The sequence below is a fragment of the Leptodactylus fuscus genome, chromosome 7 (assembly GCF_031893055.1).
Source record: "Leptodactylus fuscus isolate aLepFus1 chromosome 7, aLepFus1.hap2, whole genome shotgun sequence".
Lineage (NCBI taxonomy): Eukaryota > Metazoa > Chordata > Amphibia > Anura > Leptodactylidae > Leptodactylus > Leptodactylus fuscus.
Window position 1 is genome coordinate 82,132,249 of NC_134271.1, and position 20,916 is coordinate 82,153,164.

Genomic DNA, 20,916 nt, shown 5'->3' on the forward strand with positions numbered 1-20,916 from the left:
GAAAAACACTCGTCCTCCATGACCTCTGCAAACTGCAAGACGAATGAGAGAAATTCCTTTGCACTTGAAGAAGGGCGACTTGTGCCCGAAACGCGTTGTGCTGAACTTTAATAAAGAAGGTTGTCTTGCAATCTGGTGAAGCACGGTCCTTTATCCCACTCCATACATGATGCTTATGTAAAGACCAATCGCAGCTAAGCATGTATTTACAGGTGCATGCAAAACGCTACTGTCACCGCAGGCAATGTCTAAGTTGGTGAGAAATTTGGTAGCCATAGGTTTCGGGGATGTTCTGGCCTCAGACGGCTGCTTAAAAGGACTTTTTGTAATCTGCCACTTACAATCTGCTTAGCTGATCAGCCATCACTATAGATGACAACCAGATACATAAAAATGGGTACTTTATGTAATGGAAAATATACTACATAGTACTCCAACTGAGTTGAGATTAACTGAACCAAGTGGAGCCAATACCATGTAGATGGAAAATGGCTTGGTATCTGGTGAATCTCGTAGTTTTGCCTAGGACCCACAATGTCAAGAGTAGTTTAATTGTGAAATCAAGAAGTCAATAAGAAACTAGTGTCATGATGTTTCATGGGCCCGGTGATGTCTGCTGGGTCCCACGGTATCTGATGAGTCTTGTGTGCTGTTGTCTAGATTTCACTGTGTCTAGAGTAGTTCTAGGTCCCACTGTGAGTGGAGTAGTTTAATTGCAACATCAGGGGGTAAGAAGTAGCTAGTGGTATGGTGTCTAGTGTGTCCTGTTGTGTTTTCTGGATCCCATGGTGTCTGTTGAGTCCTATTGTGTTGCCTAGATCCCACTTAGTCTAGAATAGTTCAATTGTGACATCACAGAGGCAGTAAGTAAATAGTGACATGGTTTCTAGTGGGCCCTGATATGACTTCTGAGCCCCATGGTGTCTGACGAGTCTGATGGTGTTGTGTAGGTCCCACTGTGCCTAGAGTGGGGCCACTATGATAGCTATTCTCAGTACCGGAGTTCACCATCAGAGCTTCAGGAACTTCAGTTTATACTGCATTTCTGTATCTGTACTTTATCTAGTTGGACATATTTTAGCTCCTGATGAACCCTTATACATCATTCTAAGGGGAAAACGCGTTGAACTTTCTTTGTGTGTGTGTGTGTGTGTGTCGAGCCACTGTGATATTTTAGCGAGCATTGTGTCTACCCTGTCCCCTTATCTCATCAATTGGGGGATGGTCTGTTATGGGGTCTGTTTTAGCAGCTCCCCATTATCTACCTAATATCTGACAGATGCTATAGGCCTATTCCCTAATGTGGTGGTTAGATGTTACTGCTAATAAGGACCACTTTCATAATGGTTCACTGTGGGAGATATTCTTTACCACTGTAGGGTGGCAAGGAGAGTGCTATAACTATACACAGCTTATTTATCCTTACTACAGAGTTAGTCTCAGTTGTGCTTTTCCTTTTAGCCACCATTGAATGAACAATACCTGTAGGATAAATTGTGTACACCCCTCTAGGTCTTGTGTTTTATCTTTTGTTTATGCACTTCCACATGTCTTTTGACATAATTTTATTTATGAATTAAGAATAAAAGTTACATTTTTACCATTCCTTACTGTGAACCTAAGTCCCACTATGATTATAGTAGTTTAAATGTATATTAACCAACTCATGTATTTCTTAAGGTTTCCAACAGTGTGACACCACCATAGCTGCAGTAGAGTGCAAGCAGCACTTTTTTCTCTGCATGATTCGCGAGGACACCGCACAGAAAACATACGGACCCAATTATAGTCTATGGGGTCCGTGTGGTTTCTTCGCTAACCACTTTTTAATGCGTATAGGTTTCCGTTCGGGAGGTACCCAAGTGGAGAAACCTAAAGAAATTCATGAAAGGATGTTTTCTGTGTATGGTGATGATGCACTGTCCTACTACAAAGTAAAGTTTTGGGCCAAGCATTTTAAATGGGAGTGGGGAATCAGTTGAAGGTGACCCTCATTCAGGGCATCTTCAGAGGAAATCATTCCTGATGTTTTGAAGATTTCAGAGGTCAGATCCTAGTGGGTACCATGAACGTTGACACCTGGGCAAAAACATGTCACCAGCAAGAGAATTTAGTCCTGCTTAGGTGCACCAGTTCATAAGTCGCACAAATCACAAGCTGCTATCAGGAAATTCGGTTTCATGGAGTTTAACCATCTACCTACAGTCCAGACCTGGCTCCCTTTTGATTTTTTTCTCTTTCCTAACCTGAAGAAACTTCTGCGTGGGCAACAATTTCCTTATGATGGTGTAGACAAAGAGGCGGTAACAAGGTTCCTACAGCAGCAAGAAGTTTCTAATGATTGGAGGCAAAGTGGAATAGTTGTGTTGAAGTCAAGGGTATTACATGGAAAACTAGAAAGTTCAATTTTGTCAGAAAATTTTGTTTTCATATTCAGGTAGATAACTTATTGAACACCTCTCGTATTGTGGACTTGTGTTAACAAATAGAGGAGGCTAAACTTCATAGCGATAAACAGGCTGAGCTTCACAAATGACCAGCCAGGATGTCGTAATTAGGGTCAAGCCGATCTTGAGATTTCAGGATCGTTTTTAAAATCCGATTTCTGATCATTTTTCATCTGAACCCAATCCCGATTCCGATCCTAATGCAAGTCAATGAGATTTTTTAATGATTGAAAATTGGATTTTAAAAATGATCCTATTCACTACACAGCATGTAGTCTAAAAATTGAAGGCTTTAATTTTTGGACTTCATGCTGTGTAGTGATTAAAAAAATCCGCTGGCTACTTAGTCCCCCCTGCTGTCCGGTTACTTGCACAGAACCGCTGCCGCCTCCCCTCCCGGTGTGTATGCTGCTCCCGGAGCTCCACCTGTTGTTCTCTGTCTGTTTCTCTCCTCTCTCATTCAGACGCCGGCAGAGCGCCGTACATGCCCCCACAAGCCCCGCCTACTCCCAGCATCTGTAACACTAGCCTAGGGAGGTGGGGGCACTCATGGCACTCTGCCAGCATGTGAATGAGAGAGAAGAGGACAGAGAACAATGGCCTGGAGTTCCAGGGAGTGGCAGCGGTTCTGTGCAGGTAAGTTACAGTTAAGTTAAAGGAAAGGGTTTGAGCGATCGGGATCGGAATTCCGTTCCCAATCTTTTTAAGGCAGGATCGGAACCTGATCGCGATCGTGAAATTTACTTGATCGCCGACCGGGATATGATCCGATCGCCCTAGTCGTAATAGTAAAATCATACATGGGTAGGCATGGTGGTTAAGCATAGAAGTAAGGATCTTCTGTAGGGTCATTTATGACCTTAAAGTGTAATGGCTCTGCTAGAATCGTAAGCCAGAGCGTCACCCCTTTATTGCTGTCTGGCCGGGTGCTATATGTCAAACAGCTGGGGATCTCACAGTATTTGTGAGTCCCAGTAGTCTAGCACTTCACCAGTTTCCTTCTCTGATTATTATTATTATCTGAAGTGTTTTGTGCATTTATTCTGAAGTCAATGTGTACGCTAGTTTGGGTTGTTTTATGAAGGAGTGAGGGTTTATCCCATATCCAAAAGTCATGTTGTCTGGATTCTATGGTGTCTATTAAATGCCAAGTGTCTGGGGACTCCTATGATGTGTCTGGTGGGTTCTATGGCTCTCTCATGGGAATAAGCATCTGGTGATACCCATGGTGTCTATGACCATTACTCGGTACCGAGGCTAATACAAGAACACAGAACATCTGTTTCTCAATGTTTTTCTGTGTTCTGGAAGCTGCTAAACATCTGGAAATATCTTTGCAGAACAAAATACATAATCAAAGGTTGACCACAAAAATGTCCCAAATCACAAACAGATCATTTGTTCATATGTAAAAGTTCACTTTAAAGAGTCCAAAGAGAATGTTTGCAGATAAAAAAGGCCCAGTAATAAATTCATCCTATGATTAATACATAATCAATGTGCCTAGACTGAAGCCCTGGGGTTACAGAATGACAGCTTTACCTCTGTCCAACAGGTCATGACATGATGACATCACACTATATACAATCTATACAATATAGAGGTCTTATTAGAAGTCTATATTCATGTAGTGTTACTGTTTTATGTTTTAGCACAGGCTTATAGGTCCTCGGGTAGTAGTACATTGGCACCTCCTTGACCTAAGTTAGGTAGTATGAAAGCTAATTCTTCTTTCTATAGAGACGTAAGGTGCTGCTTTACACTGCAGTTCTGTTCTGGCTTTGGCTTGTCATTTCAGGTTATTCAGCTTGTCTCAAAACCATTGTCCTATAACCAGAGCTATAACTTGAGGGGGTGCAGAGGGTTCAGTCGCCCAGGAGCCTTGGGGGGCCCATAAGCACTGGCATCAGTATTGAGATTACAGCTTCCATCTGGCCCATAAGCCAAGGAGACCCACAGATTACCCTAATCACACTAATGATATGCGGTAAAAACTGGAGTCCAGCGTATCTTTGTTGAATAAAAACATTTCTTCTTTTATTGGTTTTACAAAAAACTTTAAAATACAGTGATCACAGACACAGGATGGTATAGTATGGTGTGGTAGATCCAGCGCTAGCTGACGCGTTTCGAGAGTGGACCTCGCTTAGTCAGCTATGACTAAGAGAAGTCCACTCTCGAAAACGCGTCAGCTTGCGCTGGATCTACCACACCATACTATACCATCCTGTGTCTGTGATTGCTATATTTTAAAGTTTTTTGTAAAACTAATAAAAGAAGAAATGTTTTTATTCAACAAAGATACGCTGGACTCCAGTTTTTACCGCATATCATCTGTATCTACACGTTCCTTGCCGGTGGAATGACAAGTCCATGTGCCCAGTCCTTCAGCTGGAAGACAAATGATCGGGTCAGTGATCTAATTACAATCTACTGATTTCTTGGTACTTATCTCACGAAAAGCTGCACTATATTGCTTCGTGGACTATTTTGGGTGGCTGTGATTTTTCCTTTTCCCTCTTTCCCTACCATATCGTAGTAATCACACTAAGGTGGATTCAACTCCTTAGCACCCGTAACCATCACTATCAAGAATTCTCTGTAGGGATGAGGCAGAGGGCCCAGGACAAAAGATATCACTGAGGTCCACAAGCTTTTAGTTACGCTACTGCCTATAACACAAGCTCTAGATGCTGCTCTCTCCCTTCCCTATGCTTTACACTGCAGCTTTGCTTCCATGTATCAGAACAAGCATAGCAGGAAGTCAATGAAGGGAGAGACATTGATATTACAGCAGAATTATTTATAACCTACAAGAAACTCATCTAGCGGAGAAGGCTAAATACAGCGTATTGCTTTTCACTTCTGGACACTCTGTCCCTTTTTTTAGTTGCAGTTTTAAATAATTAACAGTTTTCCACATTTTTGCATCGTGTGTGACCTTTGTGCAGCGAGCCGTCCTGTGTACAGACATGAGGAATGGAATTATCCGAACTTACATTAGGATTCTGCCAGAATGTAGAAGAATGGGCTGCTGTGATTGGCTGCGGGGGTCTCACTGCTCGCGGGACACACTGTATAAAATGATGGCTCCGGTAATAACGCAGCGTAGGAGCCGACAACCCTTGTGAATTGATATCTAATTATCTTCTCGCAGGCGAACAAGTGGACCTCATTCACTTACATGTGATTCACAGCTGTACTGAAGAGAGGTCAGGATTTATCTATTCCCAGGAGGTGGCATAAAATAAGGGCCTGGTAATTGAGTGAGAGGCAGAAAACATGGAGGCTTATCCGGCAGCCCCTCTGGACACTGATCACATTACAGACACAACGCACATTGGAGCAAATTTACATGGTGTTCAGATGTGTTTACAGTCTCAGAGCTGCATCTAAATGCCTACTCAATGGGAAGCATAATGACCCCCTAATATCCAAGAAACCTGACCCCACCAATGTACAATGCCACAGTATGGAAGAGCAGGTAAAGCCACGTGTGGGGATTAACCCCTTCCACCATTATACATTTGTTTCTTTCTCACGGCAAATTTAATTTAGCTACATTTTAGATAACCATGAAATGTAATATACTTCAAAGTTTGTAGTGTCCCATCCTTATAGCATAAAAGAAGGATATATTATACTGTATGTATACTCCAGTAACATCCAGAGCTGCATTCTCAATTTTGAAATCCATAAGAGTTGTGGTTAGACATACTCAGAATTATACCGGTGACTAAGCTTGCTTGCTTTTTTCTGTGAGCACCATGTTCCCGCTCACGGAAAAAAGAAGCGAGCTCCCTTTCTTCAGGCGGGTTCCACGGCTGAGTCAGCCGCGACATCCGCCTCATGGCAGCACGCTCTGGACTAGGCTCATTCATTTGGGCCTACTACCGAGCGTCAAAATCAAGACCAAAATACGCCCCCTTGCCCCGTGTGAACTAGGCCTTAGGTTGCCTACCCTGATGTAGTGTTTTCAGGCTGCTGTACAGTGATTTATGTATAGGTATTGCACTGCACCATGGCAGACCAACGTAAAAGATGAAATATAACTCAGGCTCTACAAAGAAACATTACGTCACCATATATATAGGTTTTATCTAGATGCGAAATGGTGGTTGGTTGATAATTTCATAGTGAACCCATACTTAAAGTCATGGAAAATGATCGCTCTCTAAAATTGTTCTTATTTTGCTTACGTTCAATTTTATTTTTATTCAGAGGAGAAACGGCTGCCTGTTTATTGTGTCATGGCCCCTAACCCATCATTACCTGCTTCTGTAAATGATGTAGGAAAACGGAGGTAACAAAGCGTCCACCTTTAAGTGTTGCGCGGTAGAGGTAGGCGCTTTTATACATAAATGACTTTCAGAGAGCTTTACATGATACATTGTTGCCATTTTCGCCAAGCCATCAATCTCTGTAGAGAAGCCAGGGAGTCGTAAAATATCCTCATTTCAGAGCACAATGCGGAGAAGGTGCTGATTTTGTTGTCACGGCAGCTTCTCAGCTTTTCTCGCTCCCTCGCAGGTAATAGACAGAAGCAGGTGCTGTATACAAGGAGGTTATTAACCCACCATGGCTGATGTTTGGGGAGGGGAGAAGAAGGGACTTGTAGAATCTGGGATGAAACGTAGCCTTCGAGACTCATTGGGGGGGATTTATCAAGATCAACCTTTAGTATGGTCTTGTTTATCTAGATTTCAACTAAAAAGAGGAGAACATGACATTTGCCGAATTTAGCTCTAGGGAGTATTGTTTCTCCTTGAGGAGACCGCCAGCTGGCGTAAAGTATCTTACAGCACAGGCACTGCTCCCGGGGAAAAAGGTATGAAATTTAGCTCTAGTTTATAGGAAAGAAAACAGTTTCTCTGAGGAAGCTACCCTATAAGTCAGTGTCCTAACCTTCAATGAGTGTTAACATATCTATCTAGCTTTTGACCATAATGCCTACACCCATGAACATTAACAACTAAATTGCTGATCAGGAGACACCTTGTTTCTTTATTTTAAAAAAGCGCAAATAGTGAACCCAAGCTGACCAATGATTGCCCAAAAGTGGACTATGATACCAAACTCTGATTGGGCCAACTCTTAGCCAAACATATCTAACATGACTAATGTTTTTTTGGAGGTCTGAAGTCTTCTTTTCAGTTAAATTGGCGTCTTTAGCAACAAAAATTGAATGTTTATCGACAGCTTTCAGATATCAACCAAACCAGTATCTCCTACAAAAGGAAGAGACGCTTCTGCAGACAACTGTTTTGTGGTTCTGGCTCCTGATCTGTACAGAGAACAGTACCAGATGACCTAGTGAGAGGACGTTGACATAACACTGCTTCTCCTTACAGAGACCTCCAGGTGGTACTGGATGGTACGTTTTTACACCTACCTCAAAATTTTTGAAAAGTGTGAATAAACATGAAATGCAGGAACATGAAATGCAGAAAACATCTTAGAGATGTGCATTATTTATATACCCAAAATACTAGTGACCAAATACACAAGTAGCCAAGCAGCCACAAGTAGATACAAGGAAGACAAATATGTCTAACATACCAAGAGAATCTTTTTTAATTTTTTAATTTTGCATAATTTATTCCTTTTATGCTGACTATTAAAATGCATGCGTTATATAAAACAGATAACTTCACCCTATTGACTCAATTTGCTGGTAAAAGCAGTAGACTAAATAGAAAATAAACAAATGGCAAATGATAATGTCTAAATAAACTCATTATAATGGTAAAAATATAAATATACAAATCTAAATGCTGCACCTAATTAGGAATCTCTTACAGCAATGTCCATGTCCGACTGCCAACCGCCAGGCCTTCTGGGAAGTGTAGTTTGCCTGCGGCCCTTCCAGCCTTTGGCTTCCTTTACATGGATTAATTAAGCCTTAGTAACCACTACCTGAGTAGAGAAGCGGTTCACAGGCAGGTCTTGTAATAGGGGTGGAAATCTCTTCAGGAACAAGGAGCCTCATTTACAGATCTTATTGCTACTACCTTAAAAAAGCAGCCAAAGTCAAGAGTCTGTGAGCAGGAAAAAACAGAACGTTCTTTTATAGGGCGCCATTTATGATGATCGTTAGGGATACGACTTGGGTTTATAAACTAGTCTCCATTCCTGGTAGCCTGAGTGCAGGCTGTGGGAGAGGGGGCATCTGTCACTGGGCTGCAATCCCAGCTATGAAGAACCCCAGTTATTAGAATTATTATTCTCACCGTTATTATTTTTTTCTTTATTTTGTACCATTATTTTACATTTGACCCCTGAATTCAATATGAGAAAAGTTTCAAAATGGTTTGCTTTGTGTTATGGCCTTCATGTGGCTTCTGATTCATGACTTCCATGACTTCCATGATTGATTCTATCCAGCTCTGTTGCTCCTCCTGTTCCTTTTTTTTTTTTTTTTTTTAATTCAAACTGTTTTATTAGAATGTTTTCATTTTTACAGCAAATATAACACTCAGATATGCTTTGAGAAGCCAACATAGATAAGGCCTACATTGATAACACTAAACAAAGAGAGAGAAATACAATGTGATAGGGCAAAAGAGCAATAACATATGGTGGCACTATAAACCCAAATGGTCGTGTCACCGAGTCTAATCAACAGGTAAGTATAATTAGAAACATTGGATATAAACAGACAGAAGTCATTAAGATGAGAAAATCAGTGGGTATAGAAGAACCAGTAGACTCAGACTAAGAGATTCTCTCCAGAGTCAGTTGTTTAAATATTTTCGACTGTCTTTGGAGTACGGCTCTTTCTACAAGAGAGAGGGATGTGAGAGAAGGGGTTGCGTAAGGGGAAGCGACAATAGTGTAACCTGAAAAAATTAGCCACAACTTCAATATGGCCGGAATGAAGAAACGGGGGGGGGGGGGGGAGAGGAAATGAAGGAAGGAGAAGGCGTATGGAAGAAAGGGGGGGAGGGGGCAGGAAGAGTGGTGGGGGGTAGGTGTAGGAGTGGGGGGGGGATGGGGGGCGGGGGGAGAGAGAGAGAGGTGAAGCAGAAAATCAAGAGGGAGCAAAGTGGTGGGATGGGGGAAGAAAGCAAAAAGACGAGGGGGTATATTAGTAAAGGGAAGATAATCAGGGATAGGGGGAGAAGAGCTGAGTGGGGTTGCAAAGAGGCAGAGCAGCAAACCGCCATCTGCAGATCCAGGCAAGGGGTGGAGGGATGAGGTGATAAGGGAGCAAGAAGCAACTACCGAGAATCTAGATACTTAAGCAAAGGTGTCCAAGTCTTCAGGTAGGAGTCGTAGTTCCTTCGTGATTTGTGCAGTAGCGCTTCAAAACGTGAGATTTATCACACTTTTTCCCACCAGAGTGATACGGGAGGGGAGGATACCTGTAGCCAGAATCTAGGTCTCCTGTTCCTTTTATCTGCCATTCTTCTTGAACCAGTTCTCATTAAAATACATCCAAAAAATAATGCTCCAACCTGCTTGTTTTAGAGCCACCTGTAGGAATAGGTATTATATGGTTTCTATTGCCATAGAGAGTCTTCTTTCAGCAACTCGAAATTCTTCATAACAATACATTGTCCACCATGTATGTGTAGAACTCCAAGCCTTCCTGTAGGACTTTCCTGTAGGAGTAGAGTCTATGGTATAGCCTCGCTGGTTACTAAGTATTTAATGTGAATGGACCTTATAATGATGTTCCTCTATAAGGTACTTAGAGCTCATGATATTTACATTATTACAGCCTTTCTCTTCTTCCCTGCCCCTGCTCAAAAACCTCCTTTTATACAACAACACATAGATACGTCTTGTATCAGTTTCCAGCATGCAATCATAAAAAGCCACTTTTTGCAGAACCAGGCTGCTGCTGAAACTAATCTATCTGTCAGTTCAAAGGAGAACGCTTGAAAGCAGATTTAAGAGAAGCCAAAGCCAGGGTTTGTCCAAAAGTAGCAAGACAATATTTCTTCAAAAGAAAGTCGATCTGTGTTTTGTAGCCTTATTACCTCTTTGAAGGCTCCTGCTTGTACTTAGTCCACTGGGAAGAAGAAAATGGAATTGTTATTCACTGTTCTCGTTTATCCCTCCAACATCAATGCCGAGAAGGAAGATATGTTCAGGGAAGGACGCGACACAGGTACCGGGGGTCAAGTACCCCTCAAATTGTTTGTGTCTATACAAGATGGCGGGGGCTGGAGGCTTCATAGATGCAACAGTTATGATATTTTCTTTCATAGTAGAAGAAATATGTTGGACAATTCCACCATAGAGAAGAATTGCTTAATGGACAGATCATAGGAGTCAGTACCAGAATTTAAGTAAGATATAGCCTTGGTAAGAGCATGGTGGTTAGAGTTGGTTCAGAGAAGGCGGGAATGGTGGGGTATATGTCTCAGGTGCTAGGTGCCAGGGGAGCCCAGAAGAATGCTCTCTTGGACAGGATATGTAAATACCAGATTTGGGCAGCAAACTGAATCTATTGACCCTGGTGAAGGAAAGACTTGTTACTGTGTCTTTGGTAGCAGGAATTTGCTCTCCATAGCCTCTGTCTTTTCAGGGCTCAAACCGCATAGATATTGATTTTCTACTGAAAGTTCATGTTGATTTTGATGCAGAAAAAAACAAAAGGAGAAACCGATAGAAAGTCTGACTGCAGACTGTTCTCATTCTCTTTGAATGCAATAAAATTGTAATGCCAAAATCCAAGAATTAAAAAGGTTGTTGCCAAGAGCAACTCATTTATTGTGTAGAAAAGTGTATTATTTATCACTATGGACAATATTACCACCTCTGAGTATCCCGATATCTTTCTACAGTCCAACAAAACTAATAGACTTTTCCCATTGACCTCCAGCCAATGTCACCAATGACTTTGATATAAAAATGCAATGCAGTAAAATACCACCTTGCCTACCTGAAAAACCCGCACAGTTACATTATTAGAGAAGTTCTCAAAGACTTTTACTTACATTTTTGCTGTAGAATTTCTTATCTCTTTTTCATTTGGAAACGCAGTCGGAGCTCAGTTATATTTAATAGATGCATAACCTTTATGAAATATACATCTCCTAAAATACAGAGCAGCATCAGTGCGCTTCACCGGAGTAATCTCTGCCATCACTGACAGTTCATCTCTGACTATCTCTTATATATATATATATAATATATAAAACCTGCAGTCACATAACTATTACTGCAAATCGGCTGCTGTTTTATTGTAGGTATAAAATGCATAGAAATCTTTAGATGATTCCGTTCACTATCAAGTAGACACAGAGAATGTTCTGAACTTCACAAATTTGGTGGTCGTGGGTATCTCATTATGCCTGTGGTAAGGATACTTAACTTATCTAGGTCTGTGGTCAGGTGAGGATCCAAGCTGAGCAACAACACTAAAGATGTCTTTCTATTAATATTTAACAAACTTTATGGAATACATAAACAACACATCAACATTTATTATTATTTCTTAGTAGCAAAACCAGACCTGACCACTAAATTAATTAAATCCAGACCCTGAAATTATAGTCCCAGACCCTATAGTCATACAGACCCAAGATTAGAGCCTTAAACTAATTCAGACCCAGATTAAACCTCGTACATTTATTGAGGCCCCAGACTAGATCCCTAAAATAAGACTCCATATCAAACCTCTAAAATGAATTGGACCCCAGTCTGAAAGCTTAAAGGGGCTCTATCAGCAAAATCATGCTGATAGAGCCCCACATATGCGTGAATAGCCTTTAAAAAGGCTATTCAGGCACCGTAAATGTTATATTAAACTACCCCCCCATTTTAAAATAAAACCCTGAAACAGAATGTGATAAACTTACCCATCATGCACGGTGGGCAGGCATTCTGGGTCCGCCGTCTTCTTCATCGACGCCTCCTCGGGTCCCATCTTCCTCCGGTGCTTGCGAACTGACATTGCTAAAAAAAAAAGGCCTGGGCGCATGCGCAGTAGCCGTAGTAGAAGCAGCATGCTCCTACTGCTACTGCGCATCGTATACGCAGCGCTATTTTGCGGCCGTGATTTTGCGTGCCACATCCCGTGGCACTGAACTCCGTATGAACTCACCCTTAGGAGGTGTGTTCTGAGGACTACTTCTGTTCAGACCTCATAGACTGCCTCAGGAAAGGGTTCATCTTCTCAGACCCCATATTTTATTTCTTTACATGATAATAAGTATATTTTCATTTATTTCCTCAAACTCCTTAGCTGTAGTAAACTTAATTTGTAGATCTTTTCTTAAAATCTCACTTTTCTCTTTTACCCCCTAAATTTACCTTTTACTCTGATGTCTAGTGTTAAACTGAAAAGATCTATAACTTTATAATTGTTAGGGTAAGCAATGAGTCCAGACCTGAATCCCATAGAACACCTGTGGAGAGATCTCTTGATGGCAGTTTGGAGAAGGCCCCCTTCAAATCTCAGGGACCTGGAGCAGTTTGCCAAAGAAGAATGGTCTAAAATTCCAGCAGAGCTTTGTAAGAAACTCATTGATGGTTACCGGAAGCGGTTGTGCGCAGTTATTGTGTCTAAAGGTTGTGCTACCAAGTATTAGGCTGAGGGTGCCAATACTTTTGTCCGGCCCATTTTTGGAGTTTTGTGTAAAATGATCAATGATTGACTTTTTTTTTCATTCTCTTTTGTGTTTTTTCATTGCAAGCAAAATAAATGAAGATATTAATACCAAAGCGTTTGTGCTTGCAATCATTTTCTGGAAGAACATGAGTATTATCTGACAGAATTGCAAGGGTGCCAACAAGTGATTAAAAGATCATAATTCAATTCCCCTACCCAAGTGCTAAAAATATTTTTAAATATTTTTGAAAAATTATTCAATGTATCACAGTTTTATTCTAACACTCAAGTCAATTAAGTTATGTTAAAAATTAAATAATAAACCAGCACAAGCATGTAACTGGTATTGCTGTGTCTGAAACAATCTACATTAAAAAGTTATTGAACTTAACATAACAAGTTAATATAACAAGTTATTCAACCCACAAGTGAACACATAAGAAAATAAAAAACACAACAAAAGAGAATAGATGAAAACTATAGCTTGTTCTGCAAAAAAAAAAAAAAAAAAAAAGAATTGAAATTTGTATTGAAAATTGAACTCAATTGTGAAATTAAAATGTTATGGCTCTAAAGGCCGTAATATTGCAGTGGCTCCTATTTACACAGTCAAGTTTAGTCCAGGTCCTACCGTCCACATACAGATGATTTTCCATAGATGGGACATGGCCGTGTGCAAGTTCCATAAGAATGACAATGCAAAAACAAAATATTTATTTTATAAAATTGTTATTATAGAGCAAAAGTAGTAAAAAGTAAAAACAACCATTTAAGTAATTACAGTAAGAGAATAAACTAAGGGCGACTTCACACTTGCGCCCGATCTCTGCTTTGCAGGTTTCCATCTTCTGCCCGAGAAACTGGACAGGAAATGGAAACCAGCAGTCAGTTTTCAAACCCATTCATTTGAATGGGTTTGCAAAGTGTCTGCCCGTTAGGCCCGTGAGCATCTTCTGGTCTCCGTCGCGAAACCGTTTTTTTTAAACTGGACACAAAGTCAGACATGCAAGACTTTGTGCCTGGTTAAAAAAACGGTTTCGCCGCGGAGAACAGAAGACTCTCACGGGCGGACACTGACTGCTGGATTTCCGTCTCCTGTCCAGTTTCTTGGGCAGAAGACGGAAACCCACAAAGCAGAGACTGGGCGCAGATGTGAACCAGCCCATAGCATGTCATTTATAGTGTATGGTGAGTGACGTGAAAACAAACAAAAAATGTAAATAAATTATATATTTTTTTTTGTTATTTGTCCTGCCCAAAAAAATTATTATTGATTTTTTTTATTCATTATATGTATTCTATCTACATGCCTTCCATCTAAAAATACAATTTTCTCAGCAAAATCAAGCCCGTAAATGGGTACGTCAATGGAAAATTTTCAAAGTTACGGCTCTTGAAAGACAGGACTGAAAAAAATCCAAAAGTATGCCTTATCCTGGAGACCAAGATAGGATGTGTCTTTAAGAGGTTAAAAGGGTTGGCCACTTCCAGACCAATATTGAGAGACCAATGTTATTGTTTGTATAATAAAAAGTTGTACAATTTTCCAATATACTTTCTGTATCAGTTCCTCTCGGTTTTCTAGATCTCTGCTTGCTGTCATTCATTCTGTTACTTCTAGTTGATAAAACTCTGACCATGGTCATGTGATTTACGGTCCATGGTCATGTGATGAGTACACAGGTGCTGCTCGTTATACTTACAGCACAGTAATCAGACATCTGCCTGGTAATCAGCTGTACACCTGTGTGCTCATCACATGACCATGGACTGTAAATCACATGACCATGGACCGTAAATCACATGACCATGGTCAGAGTTTTATCCTCTAGAATTAACAGAATGAATGACAGCAAGCCGAAATCTAGACCCGATCAAGGTGGTCCCACAGATTCTCAATTGGGTTGAAGTCCAGGGAATTTGCTGGCCAAGGGAGTACAGTAAACTCATCCTGATGCTCCTCGAACCAGGCATGTACACGGCGAGCTTTATGACATGTCGCATTGTCCTGCTGGTAGATGCCATCATCCTGAGGAAAAACAATTCGCATGTAGGAGAGAACATGGTCTGCAAGGATAGATGCTAGAGATGAGCGAACAGTAAAATGTTTGAGATTCGATATTCATTTCGAGTAGCCCCTCAATATTCGTCTACTCAAATCAAATATCGAATCCTATTATACTCTATGGGGGGAAAATGCTCGTTTCAGGGGTAGGCAACGTTCGATCAAATTACACTTACCAAGTCCACGAGTGAGGGTTGGGCTGGATCCTCCGAGAAGTCTTCTCCGTGCAGCGTCCCCTACAAGCGGACATGCGCAGTCGGCTATGTCCAGGCCCGATGCCTGGCAGAGTGAATTCAGAGCCGGAAGACGCCGCGGGGAAGCTGCACGGAGAAGACTTCTAAAGGTAGGAGAAGAACCAGTGTTGATTGACCTACTGTATAGCATTCGGCCAATCAATGCTGGTTCTGCATCGAACTTTTCCATTTGAACAGCGAGTGGTACTCTATCGAGTATGAGTATTTTGAATACCGTAGTATACGATCGAATACCTACTCGATCGAATACTACTCGCTCATCTCTAATAGATGCATACTTGTGATGATCCATCTTGCCTTCCACAATGATGAGTGCACCCAGATGGCTGATGACACGTGCCTTCTGTGATTGGTTATTTAACATTGATGTCAAAAGTAGGCGGTGGTCACATTAATATGACTGGACTGTGTATATTGGAAAATTGAACAACTTTTTGTTATACAAACCATAACATTTGTCTCTCAATATTGGTCTGAAAGTGGCCATGCCCTTTAAGTATCTGAATGTAAATAATGAAGGTTTCTTTTCACTGACAGCAACACAACTGCAGAATTTTTACTTCTAAACGGATTTCATTAATTTTAGCTAAGAACAATAGAATGTGGATTTTTAATCCCATGCCACCTATTGCAGGGTAGGAACCCTCTCTGCATCATATATTGACCTGCTTAACCCCTCCCTCACCATTATAAAGCCACACCCCTAGCCAGGAAAGCGCTGATTCCACACATTCCGCTCCTGTAATTGAGCTGTAATTTGTAGGTTTTCCCTGTAATGAGCACGTTTCCTCCTTTTTTCCTGCCTCAGCTCAGCACCAGCCAATTCTTTAGATAAGCGTCTCCATTGTCCTTCGGAAAGGTGACCCAGTTCATTAAAATCATAAAATGTTCTCTTTCTTGAGCGTGAAACGCGTCCACAGTTATGTAATAAAATAATTGGCCGCTTTCTCTCCTGCTGGAAATATGTCCCTGCAAATTTACACAAAGGCCGAGTAGTTTAAACTATTGTCTCTCCGGGGACGCAGCACTCCAGAAAAGTTTATGTGTTTTCAGTCATAAGATAAAACTGAGGAACTCAGGGCAACACTTCAGGCTGCTTTGCCCAGACACTGAGGTGGGAACATCTCCCACTCCTTGTGTTATAAACTCTTCTGCTTGTAAGATCTTTTAATTTGGAAGGAAACACAAAACTTCACTTTAAACTGACTCTCCAGGCATGAAAAAAGAGAAAAGATATAATTTATATTGTGTCAGAGGTCTACCTGATAACCACGGTCTCCTGCAGCGTTACAAGAACTAGCGATAGCATAACCATGGCAACACTGTTGCTTTAGCAAATGAATGGCAGCTTCCTCAGACTTAAAGGGCTACTCCAGTTTTATATAAATAAATATTGGCATGTAATGAGAAGAATAGCAAATTTCTAATAAATTTTATGGCTCAGTTCATTCGTTTTCAAGATCCCTGCTTGCTGTCAGTGCATCAAAATTTTTCTTTACATGCATGAAAGAGGAGTAGGCCGCAAAAATACAAGTTGCAATAATTTTTGGCACAATTACTGTTACTGTCCACATCTGGTCCAATGGGTCAGCAAGTTGCGCTAGATTTCTTATCATTTATGCCAACTTACTGGTGTAAAAGACCCCTGAAATCTATGCTAGCTACAAGCGGATATATATTTTAGTGCCAGATCATGACCTGGTGGGGGGTTTAAGAAGAGGCTTGCATTTCCTTATAAATGAGGTGCAACCTTTGTTGGTGAAAGGGATATGAAAACTGGCATTGAAGGCTTCCCCCACTATGTTGTAACAAATCCTCGGTGCGAGTCCATACATGGTTTTCAATCTGGTAGCGTGCTCTCTTCTGTCCTGGCTTTACTGACATCAAAATAGAAAGCCCCTTTAAGAGCAGGAGGTGGAGCCAAAGTCTCTTCCTACATCCATCTTCTGAGGCTGAGACCTGTGCAGGGAACGCTGGGATATGGGATGCATTACTGATTGTATGACAATGAGATAGATTTATCATGCCTTGTATTCCAGGTACAATTCTTTGTGCAAGTCTGGTGTTTGAACTAAAAATTCTCTTCTTTTTAACACTCTTACTACACATCCTTTCAGGAAATAGCCACAGCCCCATCAGATTTAGTAGTATTTACACCTGAAAACTGATTTGACCCCAATGTGCACCTCCTCATAAGTCAGGTGTACCCTCCGTCTGGAAATAAATCTCCCCATAGAGCTCACTCATGTTCAGTGCGACTTCGGCTGATGTCACTGTTCAGCCTGTAGACTTTCCCTTACTCCTCATCATGACTTCCCGCTCCCTTGTCTCCATGGCTGATAATGATTTGGTGTCAGGGCCATCAAGCAGGAAAACCTCGTCACAAGCCGGACAGCTTAACCTCATTAAACTTTGGTTTTGACAGTGGGATTAAGATGATAAATCCTACTGGGGGAAACAGAATTGAACTGATATTCCTTGTTGAAGATCACGCTCCAGAAGGTTATGTGGTGCGGTGACATGTGTACAGCCTCAAGTAATTAGTACAGTAATGGAGGAGAGAAATCATGGCAGAGAAGGAAGGTCATGTAACTGTGGCGGGGTAATGGGCAATACCTCACATTGTTATAATATAGAAATCAATTAATTACAAATGACAGGATTCAGTTTCATCGTCTGGGTGCTCCATTTGTGGTTACGTACACATGAACCTGAATCCCATATTGCTGGACGTTCCTATAAGCATGTCCACCATCACTGCAGGGATTTCTTGTGTGATGTTCCTTTTTAATACCTGGATAGTTGGTAACTGAATCATTTCTAAGGGACTTTGTTGGCCATTACTGCCACCTAATTTGAGCCCACTGGACATTTTCTTGCGAGACCTTCTAAGGGGAAAGTTTACTGCAGTAAGCCACAATCTACCAAGGAATCGGAAATGAATATTGTACAAAAGACTGCTGCAGTGACAGCGATCGCCATGACAATCAGTAATATGGAGCAACAGGTTTATGCATGCTTAACCGCAAAAAAAGACACTTCCAGGACATGTTATGAAGGATCTCTGATTCTCCTAGCGTGATATAGGTTTTGACCAAATTTCATCAAACATTATTTAGTCTTGGAGTTATAGCCAATTTTTCCTGGCCTCCACCATGTGGAACACCCTGTGCTTGTCAAGTAATGCAAAGATGTGATAGTTCTATTACCACCATGACAAGAACATAGTTATGCCCCTATACAAATCACTGGTACGGCCACACTTAGAATATTGTGCGCAATTTTGGGGCCCCGATATACAAGAAAGACATAAGTGAACTTGAAAAATAGCAAGGACGTGCAACCAAAATTATTAGGGAAATGGGTGGACTGGACTACAACGATAGATTAATAAACTTGGGGTTATTCAGTTTAGAGAAAAGACGTCTACGGGGAGATCTAATAACAATGTAGAAATACATGAAGGGACAATACAAAGAACTTTCTATGGATCTTTTTACTCCTAGGTCAGTGACAGTGACAAGGAGACATCCTCTACGTCTGGAGGAGAGAAAGTTTCACCAGCAACATAGAAGGGGATTCTTCACAGTAAGAACAGCGAGGCTATGGAACTCCTTACCCTAGGAAATGGTGATGGTGGATTCATTGAGCAAGTTCAAAGAGGGACTGGATACCTTTCTCGAAGAGAACAACATTACAGGTTATCGATTCTAAATTTTAAGGACACCTTGATCCAGGGTTTTTATACTGACTGTCAGATTGGAGTCGGGAAGGAATTTTTTCCCTGAAATGGGGCAATTGGCATAATTCTCATGTTTTTTTTTTTGCCTTCCCCTGGATCAACACTGTAGGGATTGTAGGGTTATAGGTTGGACTTGATGGACTAATGTCTTTATCCAACCTCATTTACTATGTAACTATCCATTAGGACAGGTGTTTATAGCACCAATTGTGCAAAGTCATGGGGGTTCGGGGGTATTCTTTATCTGTCTCATAATATCCATGGAGAATTGCATAGTCATTTGCCAGTGGAGACTGATATAACTATTGTCAGGGTCTGGGGTTGCTAGGTGGGGTGGCATAGACACAAAAGTCCAGTTTCTGTAGTCCAAAACAAAGGTAGAGTTTATTTTCACTCAAAAATATAGTGCAGCAACAAATGGAAACAATACAAAAATAAATACCTGCCCGGCTAGGCTTTAACTAAACATAGAATAGGTTACCTCACCTAGAATAACAGAAATCCAAACAGCCAGTAGAATCATTCAGGACACAGCTCCAAAAATATGACCTCTCTGCTGGCTCTCCAGCCAAGCTCTGCCCCAAAGTCTGCTGCTGGAGCTGGCTTCTTAAGCTCCCTTGATGAGCAGACTCTCTGCCGGAACATCCCCAAAGTGTGGACTGGAGGGGGGGGGGGGGGAATGACAGGTCCCACTGCCAACCTACCTGTCATTCCTAAAAATCCAGCCAAGCACTGAGCATTTACCAAAATGCTCAGCAGATGAAAGTTGTCTGCTGAGAACAAACATTCCTTCTGGAGTTTTCTCATCTCACGCACCTTAGTAGTCTGGGTGAGATGTACACCCCCTCCATTACCTGACCAGCCATCGGCTTACACTATGTAACTGATTCTCATGACACTTTGTGTCTAGGAGTCCCCATTGGGATGGCTGCTTTCATTGGTGGAACTACAGTGCACAGGTTGAGAACAAACTAGCAATAATTGCTTGTGATCCATACACGTCTATGAGCCCTGTGCCATTAATGAGCGGACACAATTAATGCTATTATACTGCAATGTTATAATGCAGACCAGTCGCCTTGGTCTTAATGCCTTACAACCACATAAAATAAGGAATAAATGGGTAACAGAACTTCATCAGGATAAACTGTGACAAGGTTAAGAGTAGCATATTACTTCCCAATGTATGCAGATTATCTCTGCTGTATGAATCTGAAGATCACTGTGGTCACAATTAGTATTTGCCTTATTGCTCTGTGTAGTTCCAGATGACAGATACAGATATAACAATGCAGGATAACTCCGCTGCATAGATCGATTTATAAAGGAGCAATTACCCAATCCATTGTTACTGCTCATAGTGACGGGGTCATCTGAAGAACCCTGCTTGGATGAAATGTGCAGCGAACATTAGCAGAATAAGACTCATTAAAAGGGGATCTGTAAATACAGCACGAAAATGAAATCTCCTAATAATATTTGTGTTTCAATTCTTCTGCATTTTCTAGATCTCTCTTTGCTGTCGGTGAATGGGAACATCTTAGAATCCTGAGACTAAAAACCCATCCTCATTTAATACTTTTTACAGCTGAGCACTTGTATCCCCTATAAACTGCTAACAACAGCCGTTATCTTCTCGTGTTCGGATGTCCCCAAGCGGACCCCCTAGCGGAAACTTAATCCACTTTAAAAAAGAGGTTACCTTCAGAAACCCACAGACCCCATAGACTTTAATGGGGTCCACTAGGTTTCCACCCGAAAAGGGTGAAAAATGCAGAGAAAAAAGCGCTGCTTGCAGGACTTTTCTTTCCACATTTTTCAAGCGGAATGGGGAATAGAATCCT